Source organism: Chelonoidis abingdonii, chromosome 7 (genome assembly GCF_003597395.2).
Source record: "Chelonoidis abingdonii isolate Lonesome George chromosome 7, CheloAbing_2.0, whole genome shotgun sequence".
In the NCBI taxonomy this organism is placed as follows: domain Eukaryota; kingdom Metazoa; phylum Chordata; order Testudines; family Testudinidae; genus Chelonoidis; species Chelonoidis abingdonii.
The window spans coordinates 25,746,627-25,765,311 of NC_133775.1; the positions used below are offsets into that span (position 1 = coordinate 25,746,627).

The window sequence follows — 18,685 nt, forward strand, 5'->3', positions numbered from 1 at the left end:
CCTTAGTTAATAGTTCCGCAACTTCACATTTGAGTTCTTTCAGAACTCTTGGGTGAATGCCATCTGGTCCCAGTGACTTGTTAATGTTGAGTTTATCAATTAATTCCAAAACCTCCTCAAGTGACACTTCAATCTGTTACAGTTCCTCAGATTATATCTGTAGATGCGTAGTCTCTTTGCCATTCACAGAATAAATTTTTTTCTGTCAATCAAAGAGACAAACTCTTCAAATATTAAAATGCAAGTCGATAATTCAGCAACTTTTCTAATGTTTTCATATATGTCAAATACAAATAACCATGAATTATACTATGTAATTATAGCCTTAAACTTTGGAAATGTTGTTGATTTAAAATATCCACTTACATTATACCAGTCAGAAAAGCCACTATTTTTTACATCCATGAATGCATGTCACAAAATATCTCCTGTCCACTGAACACACATACTTTGGTGATTATGGAGTCTAACTCATGAAACAAGTCTGAATACCTGTACTTCATCAGTTTATTAACATACTGAACACTGAAGTATTCTTGGATGGATATACTTCTTATACATTTATTTGGGAACTCATCATAAAAAACTATATGCATTATGCATGCTCCCAATGCTTTTCGGTGATTTTTTAATATGAATGAATTGTATTTGCTTCATTGTTTTGTTTTTTTACTGTTTCTTTGCTTTGCTCTATTTTACAAAACTTAATATGTTGAGTACTCAGCTTTTCTTTTTTCAAATGATATGAAAAACAGCCTTTAAGAGCAACTCCAAAGAGCAAAGGAACAAATGAAACTAGTGAGGAATACTCCTTTTGTTTTCAGGGGCCTCAGACCCTCAGCCACATTGTTATCCAAAGCAAACCATAGCTCCCCCCCACACACCTTCCCTGACCACCATACATGCTATCAACAAACTTCTCAAAATGTAAATCTCTACACCAAATTTTTTGCAAAACATAATAATGAAATTAGTTAATCCACCTGACCAGCCACAGCTAGTAAATTATGTTCACACCACAGAAACATTACTGCATCCATATCGTATGCTGTTCCTAACTCTACTGTAGTCACAACATAATTATCCCTAGATGTGCAAAGACTGCTGACTGTTTAATACAATAAACTCTTAGCAGTATTGCAATGTTTCCAGGGGCAGACAGATGTACAGTTTATATGGGCAAAAGACAGAGAAAATAAAATGAAAAAGTTCAGCACACATTTAAACATCTGATCACCATGTAATCAGTCGACTTTAAACTTTATTAAGACCAGAATGAGTCTTTCACTCAACAACATTTTTTAAATTAAGACCATCATCAATTTAAAGCCTTTTAGACTGCTTGGAAGTATATGGACTTTGTCCGATGGGTGTACCTGATGTGTTTGTAACACACTCAGCAACAGGTTTATTTTATATCCCTGACTGAGAAAACAACTCTTAAATCCTGTGCGCCTAAGAGTACCTTCCCTTTGGAAGTCTGTATGTGTCTACCTTGGATTACATGTGTATTATGTTATTCTTTTTACTGAACATCTTTTTGAAAAAGTTTTGATAGGTGGGCAACAAGTACCCTACAATCTACTTATTGTATCTGAGTCACACAATATAACCATTTTCACTATTGTTTTTGCACAGTGTTTAGATTTAATAGCCACTGAAGAAATAAATCTATAGAATCAATGATTGAGTTTGGTGAATCTGAAATGCAAAATTCAAGGATATCAATAGTTTATGCCACTCCTGTATTCTTGTTGCATATTCTGACATTTAGAGTTCCAACAGCTTTCTTTTTAAATTAAGCAGAATTCTGGAAGACCATTAATAGGAGTTTGCAATCACTGCAGAATCTTTGTCCGGTAGCATCTCAAGGATCGGGGTTAGCAAAAATTAGTACCTCAGATAGCAACATATTTACCTAATGATGACAAAAAGTTTAGAACAGAAGTTAAGTGCCTCACAGTCTTCCACCACAACCTCCAGGTAGATGTGGCAGTGATGGCTTCAGAGGGATCAGTCCTACACATATTTCATGCTCGAGACTAAACAATTTGGCCCCTGCCTACATCATTTTCTGATTTCTTAACTCATCTCCCTCACTCCTTTCACATCACTAATGAAGTCGTTCTTATTACCCTCTCTTATCCTATTCATCTTCATACCTCCTTCAATGTATGGAATGAAATTTGCATCTTAACATGCCAGTCACCTACTCTTTATTCATTCAAATCCTTCCTGAAAATCTCCTTCTTCCAGAGGTTGACAAATATCGAATCCACATCAACAAATTCTGTCAACATACTTCTTAGAACAAAACCATTTCCCCCCCTAAAATTAGCACTACTCTCTGGATCTCTAGTCCATTCTTGCATTCCATATAATTACTGTGTTATAGGCTAACAGCATGCTGTGCACTGCTCCAAAGGCTGCAATCTTCCTGATGCAAAGACATTGTTTTATATTTTGTACAGTATTGAGCAAGTGCACTTAACAACAATATCATGCATCGGACCAATCTGGAACGTACAGCAGAATAATCAATGAATGAATGCCCAATAAATAGTGGCAGGAGCCCCAAAAAATCAAGTATTTGGATACAGACGCAGCAGAACCAATATACTTTTAGAAGGCTGGCTTGTGAGGTATCATTTGACTTAAGAATTATTCGAGTTGGTCTTACATTCATCAAGCCCTACTATATATTAAAGTACAAAGAAAAAACAACTCTGACTAATGTATGAGATAAAAATAACAGATACTTCACCACTCTCCCAGGATAGCACTTTCTATGTTAAATAAAGAAGTGAATGAGGAAACAATGCATTTTAACAGGAAAGTTAATCTGTGGGTGATTTTCTGTTTATGTTGGTGCTGCTCCTATGTTTCTAATTAAGGCTGGATGGTGTTGTGGGGGCTGCAAAGTAATAATGAATTTCTGAATCCTGGCAGTCCACAGTCCTCTCAATTTCACATCCACAAGTAGGGATGAATGATCCCACTATTGTGGCCTGAGCAGAGCCACTACAAGCAATGAGCTTGAAGCCTTTTCATCTTCTTTTGCTCCTCAAAGTAAAAACCTAGTGTTTTCATAAAACCAAAACAGTAAACCATGAGTATACTGAAAAATTATAAAACCATAAGTAATACACTTGCCAAATGACAGAAGATACCTTACAGAGGAGAAGCAGAAAAGATAAGACGACCAGACAAAAAGGGGGAAAGTTGCAGACCAAAGAGGGATGAACAATGAGAGCTTCTGATTGGCTTCTTTCCTGCCTGAAATCTACAGAGAGAGGAGCTATCCACAGATCTTCACTGGTGCAAAGTAGAGTTCAGAAAAAAAAAAATTTTTTAATTGTGCCAATTTAGATAGCATACTGACGGCTGTCAACATGATCAAATACCAAAATTCTGGTCAGTTAAACTGACTGCTGTTTTACTCTGGCTTTCAGAGACAGGTACAATGAAAAACTGTAAACATAAATAAAATAAAACAAAACCAAAACCAAACTGCCATAAGTACTGCAAGCCAAACAAAACAGTAAAATTCTGCAGGAAACTGATTATCTGTAAAAATAATGAGTCCTACAAAAGGAGAGTAAAAATAGGTACAGTTTCATTCTGAAATATGCATGCCAAATGTAGTCATCTGAAAAACAATTCCCTCCTCTCCCCACCTGCAAGCTGCTTCTCATTTAGCCTGAATTTTAATTTTCCTGTTGTATTCATAAATACTGTAGACTGACTCTGGTTAGTTTTCATGAGAATATATATTTTTATTACAAAAAAGTATTCCCACTCACTTCAAATTAATATTTTGATTCTGTCTTAATACATCAAAGTTGCATCATCTCTTTATCATTCAAAATATTTTCTTAATATTGTTCTACTACAGAGATTCTAGTGGACTACACATAGTCTATAAAACACCTGCTGTGAATAAGGGAGAACCCACTGGTCATATGATATAAGCTTGTCATTTTACCTTATTAAAAGACAACTAGAAGGACAAACACTTTTCTAAATATTATTTTCCAGTATAAGCAATCATTATAGCTGCCTTGGGAATATTATAAAACATTAAAAATAGGAAGGAAGGTGGTTTATGAGACAGTGAATAGGAGAAGGCACTATCTGCATTAAAGTATGGCTCAAAATATAAAAGTTGGACAAAATTGGAACATTCTTAAAACGAACAAAGGAAATGATGAATTCTTCTACATCATTCGAATTCTGCTTTATTGTAAGGGAAAAGGCTTCCTTCTCTATTTTTTAGAAATCAGTTTTAAGATCAAATTCATGTTTTTATTTATGTAATAAAGTTTTAATTTAAGAAACACCTAAAATTCCTTTCAGAGATAGCCCCTGGCTTGGTTGTAGATATAAAAAGAAAACCTCTTATCAACAGAAAGGAAACAAATACAGAAGCACTACAGGATTTATGTTCTCAGCATTTGAATAAATGTAAAAATCAAGTAATTTTCTATTATTTTGTTGCTTTACTGATTAATGACTAATTTGCTACCAGTTACAACAAACAAAATTATGACACAGTGTTAGGCCAAAGCAAGCAAGAATATAAAATAGGGTAACTACCGACACTGCTCAAATGCAAACAATCCTAACAGACTAATTATGATTAGACAGTAATAGACTGAAGCATACTTCTGTCAACATGCCATGTTTTGCCCTCACCTTTACTTTGATTACAGATGCCAAAATATGCAACCTAAGTTATATTTTGCTGTACTTCAAACCTCTTCCCAATCTAGGAGGACATACAAACATGACAGGCTGTCCTTCACTCTCCATTAAAAACTTGAGGGTACCCTTAAAAAACATGTCTGACTTCAGTACCAGAACAGCTTGAACAAGGGTCAACATAACACAGACAAGAGTGATTCTGGAGAGATATGGTGTAGAAGAAAGAGTGATTAAGTTCTTAACTGTACAGTACTGTACTGATTTGTTTAAAATCATCATTTTAGTCTAGAAAGTATATCATACAATAGAAAAAACACTGTTACTTCTAATAAAGATTTTTCAAAATTAATTTTAAAGAAGTTTTTCAAACAGAACACAAATTATTTATGCAAATAAAAACACAGCCGTGCAAGAGACTTAGCATACCTGGGCTATCGAGGCCTGGATATTACAGAAGTCTAGAGATATTTTTAGTGAATCTGATCTTAAAAGTTCTCTTTTATGAAGTCTAGTCTACAGTGAAAGTGACATTTGAAAAGAGAAGCCATGTCTATAGTGCCCTTAAGGCCATAGTTATATAAAACTACCGGTAAAACTTGATTTATAAGCAAGTTCTCATAAGCAGAACACAAGGTTGGTGCTAAAGCAAATGCTGCCAACTTGAAAAAACGACTCATCTCACCAAATGCGGGGAGCTACAGTATTAATTTCTACAGAATACAAGTCTTTAAAACAAATTACAGCCCTTATAATTGTAAAGATAACCTGCCAAATTTGAATAAAAAGTAAACTAATTAAATGCCACAAAAATGGAGGCTGGGGAAGAAGCAGAGACCTCCAACCAGCCACCTGAGTACTATGCAGAGTATAGAAGGAAAAGATGCTCTCTTCCATCTACTTTAGCCAGAATGCTGGTGGAAGGATAGAGTAACAGAGCCTTTCCATCCTTGCAGACACCAGAAAGCTCTAGGGAATGGCTAGAATAACGAAGAATCCCCCAACTCAGTAGCCAGAAGGTTCTGGGAGAGGAATAAGAGAAAGTGCCTTCATCCTTTCAGGATGAAACAGGATGGTGAAGCTTCAAATTTATTAGACTATTACTAACCAGAAGCTATTACAAACCAGAATCCCTGAGCAGAGTAGGAAGAAACTCTGGCAGAAATCAAAGCAGCTTCCCCATTGCTCAGCTGGTGAGGTGGCAGAGAAAGTGGAACAGACTAGAGCCTTGTCCCTGGGCCTCGCTGACAAAAGACCCAACTCTTCTTTCATACTTAACTCTGTAGTATGTTTGGTGTTCTAGGTAAGTGGTAAATTTTTCAGATTCTGCAAATGTTAAATATCTTCACACAGAAAATATGATTAAGCTTAATTTTTTTCCTTAATAATTACACTATTTGAAATAATTACTTAAAGAAATAAACATTTTATAATTAAAAAAAGAGACAAATAATCATCTTAGTTTTTAATCAATAGAGAACTCAGAATGGTGACAATTACAGTATTGTACTAAATTAGTACTACATCGACTTCAAATAGCTATACACCTGGAGGATCATATTAAAAAAGATATTTCTATTTAAGCTCCAGTCTGCCACTACTTATCCACACATAGTTACACCATTCAATAGAATGAAAAGAGATAATTTATTGTGCAAGAGTTGCAAGGCCCAATCTTGTGCTCTAAGACATCTCCTCTTAAAACAACTTATTTTATTCAGTCTTGAGAGCAACAAAATGAATGAAAAGCCTTCAACTGCAGTTGGATCAGGCTATAAGTAACTGGCTCAAAGTCATACCGACAGGGTAGAATCCTAACTTCACTGAAATCAGCTGAAGTTTTGCCATTCACTTCAACAGGGCCCAGATTTCACCAGACATCTGCAGCAGAGCCAGGAAGACGCCAATCTCCAGGGTCTCTCTCTCATGAAAATAGTGAACATCTTAGCACGTACTCTCCTACTTCATAAAATCTGCAAAATTCCTGTCTTATTTTTTCACTCCTAGAGCTACATCATCAGTTTTTTTAATAATAGCTATTGCTTCTATTAACCTTAAAGTACTTTAAAAATGCTCAAATATTTTATGTAAAACAGAACAATATCAATTTTACTGTCTTCAACTTACTTTCTGGGAAATGTATATTTACTTACAAGAAAAACTTTTAAATCATAAGCTACAAATCTACAAACTAATTTTGGAGCATCAGTTCTTGTATAATCAAGTCTTAAAACACATCACAAGCAAAAACTTAAAAAGTGAATAACAGTTAATAAGATTAATCTAACATTACAACTAGAAAAACACAAACAAAAAGTGTGTTCTCAAAGGTTTGCCAACTCAGTATTTAACTGAGGCTAGATCATATGCCAGAGTTCCACCTCTGGAAACCTGAGTCTATTTACATGCACTAAGTTACAAGGTACAGCGAACCTGGTAATAGCAATACAGATCCCAGTGCATGGGTAGTCCCATTATAAAATTAATAGACCACATTTCTCAATAGCTGATAATATGCTCCAGAAGTCCAGGCTTAAAGAATTGAGTGTCACATGTTGTAGACTGTGTAGAAATTTCAGAGCTACGTAGCAGTCTAGAACTGTAACAACAAGGGATGTTGCAGTTTTAGCATAGGAGAACTGTCAGGGCGCCTTGAGTAACCAGAAGTCAAATGTAACAGCGATGCTACAGGGCAAGAGTAGGACCATATGCAAAACCTGTGAGGGACCAAGATGAGAAATGCAGGGAGTCCTGCAGAGTTGGAATGCTTGGGTGCTGCAAAATATTATTATTTTCTTTAATTTCCAATAATGACCACAGTGTGTAAGGTACTTTTCAAATATAAGAGAAAGTGTGTTTCAGGTGCTGCAGCACACCACAGTACAGTCACAGGAGGTCATGTCTGCAGCACCTGGCACTGCTGACCATTCTGTTTAGACCTGTCTGCCTCACCCATCACAACCATAATATTGGCATGCCTGTAAAACAGAAGTGGTGAGGGGGCTACAGGGCACCCTCAGAGGCATCACAGCAGAAACATGCAAGGAGCAGACAAAGCAGTGCTGGGAGCCATGTCTACACAGGGGAACAGCATTATTATTTGTTCTGATATGCAGCAGTGACCACAGCGTGCTAGGCACGCTGTAGATGTAAGACATGTGTTTGGGGTGTTTAAGCACACTGCCCAGAGGATGGTCCAAGGTGCTACAGGATAGGGCACGGTCAGAGTGCAGGAAGCCTGGTTTGCCTGAGGACAATGGGAGGAGCTAGGAAGAGGCAGGGCTGTATGAGAAAATAAGGGCACTCTAGGGCAGGGCTATGGGGCAGGCAGACAGCGGAGGGGGGGGACTTGAGGGCAGACAGCGCTGTAAGAGAAACAGAGTGGGCCACAGGGGGTCAGCAAGGGAGATCAGGTCAGCGCCTACTGTGGAGCAGCAACGGGTACCGCACGAGCTGATTCCCTAGGTGCTCAACCCCGCCCCCCCGTGTGCCCTGAGGCAGGGAGGGTGCGAAGAGGTTGTTCCCACGGTCCCCGCCCACTAGACCCCAGGTACCATTACCCAGCAAGCCCAGCGCCGCGCCGCCATCCTGCTGCCGGCCAGCTCCCACGGAAACCACACAGCCTCGCGAGAACTCACTCCCTTTCCCTCCTCCTTGTCTCATACTGTCCCCTCCCACACAGCTGCGCTAGGAATCAACATGGCGGTAGCGCCGCGCACGTGTCCCGGTCCCGCAGCAAACGCCTCGTGCTGGCACCCGGCGCGCGCACATGTACACGCACGCGACGGGAGGGGCGGAGCCAATGCGCACGCGCAAGAGTCGCCTTGCCGCTCTGGCCCCAGACAGCTGGGATTCGTACGGGGCGCGCAAGCCTCCTCCCCCACGCGTTAGTCACGTGGGAATTTCCCCCTCCGTCCGCCCCCCCTCGCGGGTGCCGAATTCCGCATCATCCGGGTCCCCCCTTTCCCTTGTGTCGAGGCCTCACCTGGCTCCCGCTATCTCGCGCGCACGGAGCCTGCCGGCAGAGGAGCCGTGTCCCCTGCTCGTTCTCTCCGTGCCGCGCTCAGGCGGCGGCGGCGGCGGCGGCGGCTCCACACAGCACCTGCTCCCCCCTCAGCGCGGCGGCTCCTTCCGCTTCCTTCCCCTCCCCCCGCTGCAGCGGGGACCCGCTCCCTGCAGCTCCGCCTGCTGGTAGCTGGGGGAGGCGGCCAGCCGCCGCCTACGCTCGCGGGGTGAGGGTTGGCGCAGTGACAGTTCTCCCCGAGTAGCGTAGGGGGACGGTCCCTGGCTGGGTGCGAGCCGGCTCTGCCGACAGGGACCCGGCGGGCGTCTGGCCAGAGGACGTGTGAGTCAAGAGCCGGGCTGGACCTGACTTGGGCACAGTGAGATGCGGATGGTGGAAGCAAGAGGTGCGAGGGATGGGGCAGAGCTGGTGGATTCCCTGCCCTCACCCAAAACCCCCCTCTCTTCAGAGCATGCAGGCACTGGGGTGGCAAGGCCCAGCCATAGGAAGTAGTTCCAGCTGCTCCCCAGGCAGGCAGCTCTGGGCTTTTAGACCAGTGGTTCTCAAACTTCTGTACTGGTGGCCTCTTTCACATAGCCAGGGGCGGCTCTAGGGATTTTTCTGCCTCCTTCAGTTTGCCTGCGGAGGGTCCACTGGTCCCGCAGCTTTGGCGGACCTCCCACGGGACCTGTGGGAGGTCCACCAAAGCCGCAGGACCAGCGGACCCTCCGCAGGCAAGCTGCCAAAGGCAGCTTGCCTGCTGCCATAGCAGCACCGGCAGAGTACCCCCCCTTGGCTTGCCGCCCCAAACACGCAGTTGGCGTGCTGGGGCCTGGAGCTGCCCCTGCACATATCAAGCCTTTGAGTGTGACCCCCCCTTTATAAATTAAAAACACTTTATTATATATTTAACACTGTTATAAATGCTGGAGGCAAAGTGAGATTTGGGGTGGAGGCTGACAGTTCATGACCCCCTGAAGCGTCCCAACCTCCAGTTTGAGAACCCCTGTTTTAGACTGTTGCCCACCCCCCTTTGGCTTAACCACATAAGCAACTTCTGGGGGTTTTCACATTTGTGTCCATTAGTAAGAGAAATTGATGAGGTGAGTCAGGTGTATTTTTTGGCACAATCCTGTTGATTTACAAAGGATGTTCAAAGAGTCCTGTTTAAGTTAGGGTGTCCTGATTTTATAGGGATAGTCCTGATTTTGGGGTCTTTTTCTTATATAGGCTCCTATTACCTCCCCACCCCCTGTTCCAATTTTTCACACTTTCTCTCTGGTCACCCTAGTTTCCCTGGATGTTGTAATGAGTAAGGCAGTTTCCTTGCTGAGCCAATCCCTAAGCCAGTCAGTTCTCAAGGAATTTTGTTTTCTGCTTCTCAGGACCATGCTCATGCCACAGATGCTTCTGTCACTGTCTGCTGGCTTTCTTCTCTACATGCACTTTGCAAATGCAAAAGCTATGGGAGCACAAGCTATCAGGGAACACATCATCCCACAGAGCAAGGGTCCCCTAAATGCTCCCGCGTCCTGGCCAGCGGTTGAGCATCTGCCGAAATGCCGCCGAATTTCTGCAGCATTTCGGCAGTGATGCCTCTTGATGGCGCCACTTGCCACCGACAAGCGATGTCATCAAAAGGCATCACTGCCGAAATGCTGCAGAAATTTGGCAGCATTTTGGCGGATGCTCGACTGCCGCCATGGTCCTTCATCTGGCACCCGCCAGACGAAAAGGTGGGGACTACTGCCACAGAGGTTAGCTTCTGCTCAAGCATTGCCATATGGCCCATTGCTTTGGGCAGTGGCAGCTTTTATTTTCAACTATGTCAGAACATAAAAGAGCTTAATTGTGCCTTCCATGGAGCCCGAAAGACAGGTGCTTAGCTTTAACCAGATTTTGATTGTAGATGAAAGACCCACTTGATGGCAACCATTAAACATCTTCCCAGCACGACAATATTGTCTTTATCTGTGGCCTTTTCTAGGGCAAGAAGGTTAACTTTATAACTGCTCACCAGGAAAAAGGGTCTATGCGTCCTGACCTGTCACAGGCACCAGCCCTTCCCTTACGTTTTATCCAAACTGCCTACCTTTTTTCCAAGACCTTTTCAATCAGCTATCTGACAGAAGTCAGTGAGGGACCTCCCCACAGAAGTTGTAGTAGCTGTTCTGTTTGTTTTCACTCAAGGATGCTGTCTGGCTTTAGGCAGATCTGATACATGTTTTATTGGTCTCTTCCTCCTCCATAGTTGCAATTAATTACTTTTCGGATATTTAGGGATTTATAAAGGATTAGCAGAACCTTAATTTTAGCCTGTAAAAAATACAGATAAGTGTAGAACATTACTAATATCAGACCACCTCTCTGTGAAAGCTGTCCTTTGCACTACCAGAAGCTTCTAGTCGGCCTTCATGGTTAATCCCAGGTTGAATACAAAATCCAGATAAGAAATTATAGCATCTTCAAAATTAGTATGTCAGTTGAGGGCCTGGCATAGAGTTTATGGTGCAAATTAGAGAGCAGGCACTCCAGGGGTTCCTGTGATACATACTGCCCAAACCACCTCTCCAAACAAAATACCTGTTTTTAAAATTGAAAGTGTTTTATGTTTTTGTACAGAGGTCAGGTAAAAAAGAGAGGTTTAAAGGAGAGTAAAGTTATATCATTAGGCAGATAAGAGCCCAGCAGCTATCAGCTCTGGCCCTAAAGAGACTAATTCCTAGCCCCGCACCACTTGCTGCTGCCAGCTGGTTAAGTCCCTGCCTCCCCATTGTCAAGGAAAGCATCTTCACAGGGTTTGCTAAAAGGGGACATGATCCTTTCAATTCCAAGATGCTGCATGTTCAAGGGCAGGGCCATTGCCCTGTCCACATGGCCTACAGTGAGGGTGCTGGGCTCTGGTCAGGCTTTCCGTAGACTGGGTTTAGGAGGAAGCCCCATCCACTAGTGGCAGGGATTCCCTCTGGGGAAGATTTAAGTCCATATATGGGATTATGCTCCAGAGTAAGAAATCCCTGGTGTGTATGCCCAACCAATAGAAGATGGGGCTCAACATGAGCCAGGTTTCTCCAGAAAGCAGGAGGGAGGGGAGTGGTCCTATCCCTGAAAATGTATTTTCTTAGATTAGTGGGCCCCTGAAGATGCATGTCATGTGATGCGGGAGGCAGTGGTGCCTCAGAGAAGGAGATGGGATGAGCAAGCCATCAGCCAACTGCTGAAGACTACAGGAGAGGATAGAGTGGCTTTGTCCTTGGACCCTCCAGATGACACCAATGGTGAGTCCTGGGGGGGCAAGAGGGGCTACTCAGCTGAAGGACAGGAGTTGGGGGTTCAGGGATGTAAGGGTGGGGATAGCAGAGGGTTTGGAGCTGTGTTACAGGGGAAGAGCTGATTGCGGGATAGGCAGGTAATTGAAGCTGTAGATTGGAGCTGAGGCAGTAGAGATAGAAGTGGACAGGGGAGTCAGAGTGGAGGGAAGCAATGTGGGGGATGAAAGGAAGTCAAAGCTTTCAATCTGGTAGCTGGATCCAAAATAAAGTCTCAGAGAGGGGCTTGTATGAGGAAGGGTGACACATGCGGCAGATTTCTGAGCATCATTAATAATCATGGTATTTCTGTGTGGATTTGAAGTAGGGTGATGGAGTCGTTCCTAACTCTGCTGCCTCCACAGCACAGATTGCAGAATTCACAGAGGTTACAAGTAGGGGCTTTTGCAAGCATTGCCAAGAAAAACCTCACTTCATTGTCTCCAGTAAAATACTGGGCCATTACTGTGGCTTTTAGGTCCTTTTAACTCATCTAGACCAGTGGTTCTCAACCAGGGATACATGTACCCCTGGGAGAACGCAGAGGTCTTCGAGAGGTACATCGACTCATCTAGATATTAGCCTAGTTTTACAACAGGTTATATAAAAAGTACTAGCGGTCAATACAAACTAAAATTTCATACAATGACTTGTTTATACTGCGCTATATACTATACACTGAAATATTAGTATATTATTTATATTCTAATTGATTTATTTGATAATTATATTCTAAAAAATGGGAAGTAAGCATTTTTTCAGTAATAGCGTGCTGTGACACTGTTATATTTTTATTAGGACTTAAGCAATTAAAAAAATCATGATTAATCACGATTAAAAAATCAAAAATAATATAAAGTGAGCACTGTACACTTCGTATTCTGTGTTGTAATTGAAATCGATATATTTGAAAATGTAGAAAAACATCCACAAATATTTAATAAATTTCAATTAGTATTCTATTGTTTAACTGCAGTTAATCACGATTAATTTTTTTGAGTTAATCACGTGAGTTAACTGCGATTAATTGACAGCCCTAATTTTTATATCTGATTGTTGTACTCAAAGTACTATACGGGATCTTTTCAGGGGGATTAAGGCAAAACGCCACATTTATTAGTAATACAGGTATTAATTAATACTCTATCATATGCATATGATATATTACAGTCATGCATTCACACACACACACACAGACACAAACACACTCTGTCTTGCTGTTGTTACCAACTAGTTGCTCCCCTTAACTGCACTGGCCAGGTGAGTTAGATGGGGGAGGGGTGGAGCCGGGCTTCTGCCGATCCGGATCGATGCTCCGATGGTGACAAGACGAGACCCAGGGTCCTTCTGCAAGACACCTTGTATTTATAGCAGCTTCCCTCTTATGCAAATCCAGACCAGATTCAAAATCTGGGTCTGTGTCCGTTGGTCTTTGTGCTGCTTTTTTTCTGGGTGTTGTCCCAATGCTGCTCAAAGAGGGCGTTTTCTAAAGAAGGTGCTTGCTTCTAATCCCTGAGGTCGTCAATATGTCTGCTCTTCTTTATTGGGCCCACTTGACAAGTTGTATTGTCTTTTGCTCTGGCTCCCATTCCCTCTTTAACTGTTGTAGCTGTCTGGAGGTGGGTGTCTTCCAAGCCTCACTCATTCACACCTCATTCAGTCAATGGGGCAATTGATTACAGAGTGGGGGGGGGTAGATCTTATTCTACTTCTAGCAAAAAGGCACATGTTTCTTTCACTTTAACTATACTATCCTTAGGGGCTATAACATTTGATACAAAGTTTTCTACCAATTTTCTAATACAAAGTTGTATGAGAGAGGCACAATGCCAAGTCATATGAAATACAAAATCAAACAGTGAACAGAAGTTACAATGCAGGCAAGTGTAGTGAATGGTGAACAGAACTTACATTAATAAAGTGAACAATTAAAAACAATTTCATTTATCAGTTCTACATGATTTTGTAAGATAGTAGTTTTTAAGTGAGGTGAAACTTAGAGTACGCAAGACAAATCAGACTCCTGAAAGGGGTACAGTAGTCTGACAAGGTTGAGAACCACTGATGTAGACTTTTCTTTCTGGCATTATAGGATCATTTCCTGCAATAGGTTTCTTGGCACTTTATCTAGACTAGTTTTAGGCATGGATTTCCATAGCAAATAATTTAGATGTCACAAACTACAGAAAATTATAAAGTAGCAAAAACATAATGGTGAGCACTCCTGGTTGGCTATTGGTACTAATGTACAGTAATCTTGTCTCCCATTTAGGAATAGGACAGGCCAGAATGAGACAAGTTTAAAATAGCTAACAATTTTTCTAACCTGCAGATCTCGAAAGGAATCAATTGCAAGCCACACCTACTGTAAAATTTAAAACAATATCTGACTATTAAACCAGTCATTCCCAAATACACCTCTACCCTGATATAATGCGACCTGATATAACACAAATTCAGATATAACGCGGTAAAACAGTGCTCCGCGGGGGCTGGGCTGCGCACTCCAGCGGATCAAAGCAAGTTCAATATAACGCGTTTTCACCTATAATGTGGTAAGATTTTTTGGCTCCCGAGGACAGCATTATATCGAGGTAGAGGTCTAAACTAAACACCTCCACAGTGAACAAGTAGCTATTATACAGTGGTGAACACATCTTTCCCTAGTATTTAGGTTGAAATCTGTCCAGTGCCTGATCAGAGGAGGCTGCTAAACCGTTGTCATTCCCATTGCAAAACTTCCATTTGACTTCAGCAGTCCAGATTTGGGTCCTAAATGTCTTTTCCTTATTGGTGGTGCATGATCCCTTTCACAGATGCACAATATCAAGATAGTTGTAATCCGGGCTGCTACTTAATAGATGCTCTGGAGGTGCCTGAAGAATGGAAGGATTGTAGCAACCCGTCTAGTCCACAATCACCAGCCTTTCTTCTAATGCTCATTACTATAAATGTTCAGTTACTGATCAATATTCTTTCATTCCTTTCGGAAAGAAACCATTTTGAAGCTGCCTTGTTCTTTGGTCCCTTCCTGTTAAAGTTACATATATTGAAAGAAAAGACAAGACACAAAATACAATCTCTGGCATGTTGAACACTGGGAACAAGGTTTCAGAGTGGTAGCTGTGTTTGTTTGTATCAGCAAAAACAACGAGGGGTCCTTGTGGCACCTTAAAGACTAACAGATTTATTTGGGCATAAGCTTTCGTGGGCTAGAACCCACTTCATCAGATGCATCTCTAAATTTGTTCATCTCTAAAGTGCCACAGGACTCCTCGTTTTTATTGGGAACAAGCTATTTCTCATGATTTTGTAACCATCTAGCTAACTCTGGTTCTTCCTAAAGAGACTCCCCTTTTCCTAAGGGAAGCTCTTAGCCAGCAAGAGCTAACTGCCAATCCCCGACTATTATTCTCAACTGCTACGGAACCTTCCTTTTCCAACGTTTTATGGAGGTCATGCCAAATTTTCTGTTCAAAGTTCCTCCCCAACTGCAGATTTAATGTTGATGCTAATTAGATGTACTCTGAAGACAAACCATCCTTCTGAACAACACTTACAGTTTATATCTCCATTAACTTGAGGTCGCAGTATTTATGCAGCCAATAGCCCTTTGTACTAAATTTACTTCAATAGGAGCTCTGAGTTTGGGATCAGCAATCTCAAGTTTCCCTCACTGCGGTTTGTTGAGGAGAAAGCAGATCTTCAGCCCTTCCTCTGGTCAAGGCAAAATCTCAACAATCTTCCCCTTTCCTTCCAACTCTCATATTTAGACCTAACAGTATCCAGGAAGCAGCTAGAAAGTTGCCATGAGAATTCAGATATCACTTTATAGAATGCTTTGGTGGTTTAGAGGCCTGCCCTTTCACAATAATTAGTAACAAAATGTTATGCAATGTATTGGCAGGGCAACAGCTCAATTTAATACTCAGTGGCTTCCTTTCAAAATTAGTGCCAAAATGTAAAATCAAATGTCAAAAAGTTGATTTTTCAAAATACCACACATCAGCCAACTTTAGGAAACATCTGCCTACTTAATATTGAAATTTAAGCAGTTTATTTTTTGGAGGGAAAAAATCCCTCTAGGAAGAATATTTGCTTTTGTATGTATTTTACAGTGTAATGAAACCATTATGTAACAGGCTGACATTATTGGGAAGAAGAACAGGAAAGAATTACTTCAGACTAAAGAAGGGAGAGTTTAGTTGAGATGAGAGAGAAACATGTCCTTACTGTAACAGCAATTCAACGATAGAACACCCTTGCACATGAGATCACTGAGGCACTATAAATGATGTTTATAGATTAGGTAAGACTCAGTAACTTTTATGATAGATACAATCCCTTGCAGACATAACTTTTATTATTGTAGGGGAAGGTGTAAAGATTTTTTAAAAGCTGTTAGACTTAAATAAGTGCAAGAACTGTGTGCTTTAGAAAAGCTGAAACCATGGAAAACAGACACTGAGAAGAAAGAACAGGAGTACTTGTGGCACCTTAGAGACTAATGAATTTATTTGGCATAAGCTTTCATGGTCTCTAAGGTGCTTAACAAATGCCTGTGCTATTAAAAGCCAAATTCTCACCTTCCATGTTATCTTAGTTTCAAGTCCTCTGCTTTCCTGCCTAGCCATGCTTGCTGCTGCCCTTGGACTGCATGAACATTTTCCTTACTTGTGCTTCCAGGAGCTACCATGACTGCCAGCTATCCCTGGAATCTCCCTTGTGTGCCATGAATAGGAGGAATGAGTCTGATACAGGATATTTACTCATCTGTAATTCTCTATCCAGATGTTTTGTTTTATAGGGGTAGCTTTTCAATTTAAAAATAAATTATATAAATCCAGTTAGTGGCTCCTTTGTCTGCTTAACATAAATCTTTAATGTGGGTCTCCATTACAAAGTGGTTTTATGCAAAAATAAGTTGCTATACTCAAATACATGCAGTAAGTCATTATTTTCATTTCATATTTACTCCTGTAAGTTTCATGTATGTTAGCAATCTAAAAGATAGTCTTAGAAACAAGCAAAACATTTTCACTATTAAGAGAAAGGACTGAATGTATTTTTTTCACAAACATTTAGAATAGACAACTTTGCTCCATTTCATAAATGCACAGGGTCACAAGCCTGAAATTCTTACTCATGAGACTATTCCCATTTAAATCAATTGCACAAATTGCAAGAGTAAAGGTTTCAGAATCAGGTGACTAGAGAATAATGGCTGTAATGCAGTGAATTACAAGGAAATGATTTAATCTAGATCTTTTGGTGACTCATAAACCACAAAAGCAGTACTCAAAGAAGAAGGCAGTCTGACATTCTGTTTAGCTTACCATAGTATACTCATTGTCATTTAAGATTATAGTTGGAGCTTGGATTGTACATTACAATACTAAAATATTAGTTTAAAATATTTGAAACTACTGTATTATAATTGTCATTTATTTTTAGCTATTTTGAGTTTCACTTTCCTCATTCTTGAACTTTGGTTTAAACTTCCAAAAAAGAAACACACCTATTGAGGCCTGGAAAATTTCAGACTGATGGGTGACAAATGAGGAAGGTTCTGAGTAAGATTGGAATAGAAACCATTATGTAATTTTAATTATAGCAGTTGATACCATTTACATCATAATCCGTTATTACAGTTATTCGTAAGCCTTGGCACTAGAAGAAATCTGAGTTGAAAAGTTAAATGAAGCATTTGCTGAGAGGGACATTGTCAACTTAATCTAGACTCCACCCCTGCACCCCCCAAAAATAATCAGTTAAAAGTCATCTCAGCCTCCTGAGTCAACCTGCCAACTTTTGTGGTTTGCAATCACACTTTACTATTTTTAACAATGGTTTTCCTCTTCCTGTTGCTGAGTAAGACTCAGGGGAAACTGAATAAAGACCCAGTCCTGCAATGAAGCGGTATGGGGGGCACATGGATTCAACTACTCAGATCTATTGCAGGATTGAGACTTACATTACTAATTACCTATTGCGCTGTTGATTGTATTTTTGCTCCTACAACATTCCTTACCCTCATTGCCAATTCATTCACTTCTGGAGTTCTCCCCTGTACTGACCCTTATGTATGGTAACTCCTACCAAAAAGTAATAAATCCACTCACTACCTTGTCTCCTTCAAGTGCCTCTGGAAGAGTCTCTGCTCTGTTGTACCTACAGAACACTCACATAAAAATGGTTCTACTGGCAGTAAGTTACATTGTGTGCACAGCTAATGTACATGAGCACGTGCTTGTATTACTGTTACCTTGTCCTCCCTATCCCTGTTTGTTTCACTTACTCTGAAATGATACATCCAAGGTTACATAGCTGGTCCATAGCAGAGACAGGAATTAGAGCCCTTGACTTGTCACTTCCAATCCACTGGGACTCATTGTTCTATGTGCTGTTCAGACACAGGGGTCTCAGGGGGGGGGGGGGAAATAAGGGAATGGGAGGGGTGTTGGATGGGGCAGGAGTCCCAGGGGGGCATCAGGGGGCAAGAAGCAGTGGGGGGACAGATATGGGGTGGGGGCTGGGCCACTCCTGGCTGTTTGAGGAGGCACAGCGTCCCCTAACTGTCCCTCCATACAATTTCTGTAACCAGATGCGGCCCTCAGGCCAAAAAGTTTGCTTGCCCCTGCCTTAGTTAATCAAAAAAGCAGAGTCATAAATG

The 18,685-nt window shown here is 41.2% G+C and overlaps 1 protein-coding gene across 5 annotated transcripts in view; it reads right to left on the reverse strand.

The window, feature by feature from the left end:
- ZZZ3 (zinc finger ZZ-type containing 3) overlaps nt 1-8,858 on the reverse strand; it is a 98,837-nt gene extending 89,979 nt beyond the window's left edge. For 2 of the 5 annotated variants that reach the window (XM_075067732.1, XM_032802462.2), the window contains exon 1: nt 8,687-8,858. The gene's annotated coding sequence lies outside the window, so the exon portion shown is untranslated. Of the gene's footprint in view, nt 1-8,261; nt 8,441-8,686 lie in introns of those variants that run through there. The other 3 variants (XM_032802464.2, XM_032802461.2, XM_032802463.2) reach the window with 2 other exon arrangements.
- Between the last annotated feature and the right edge of the window lie 9,827 nt (nt 8,859-18,685).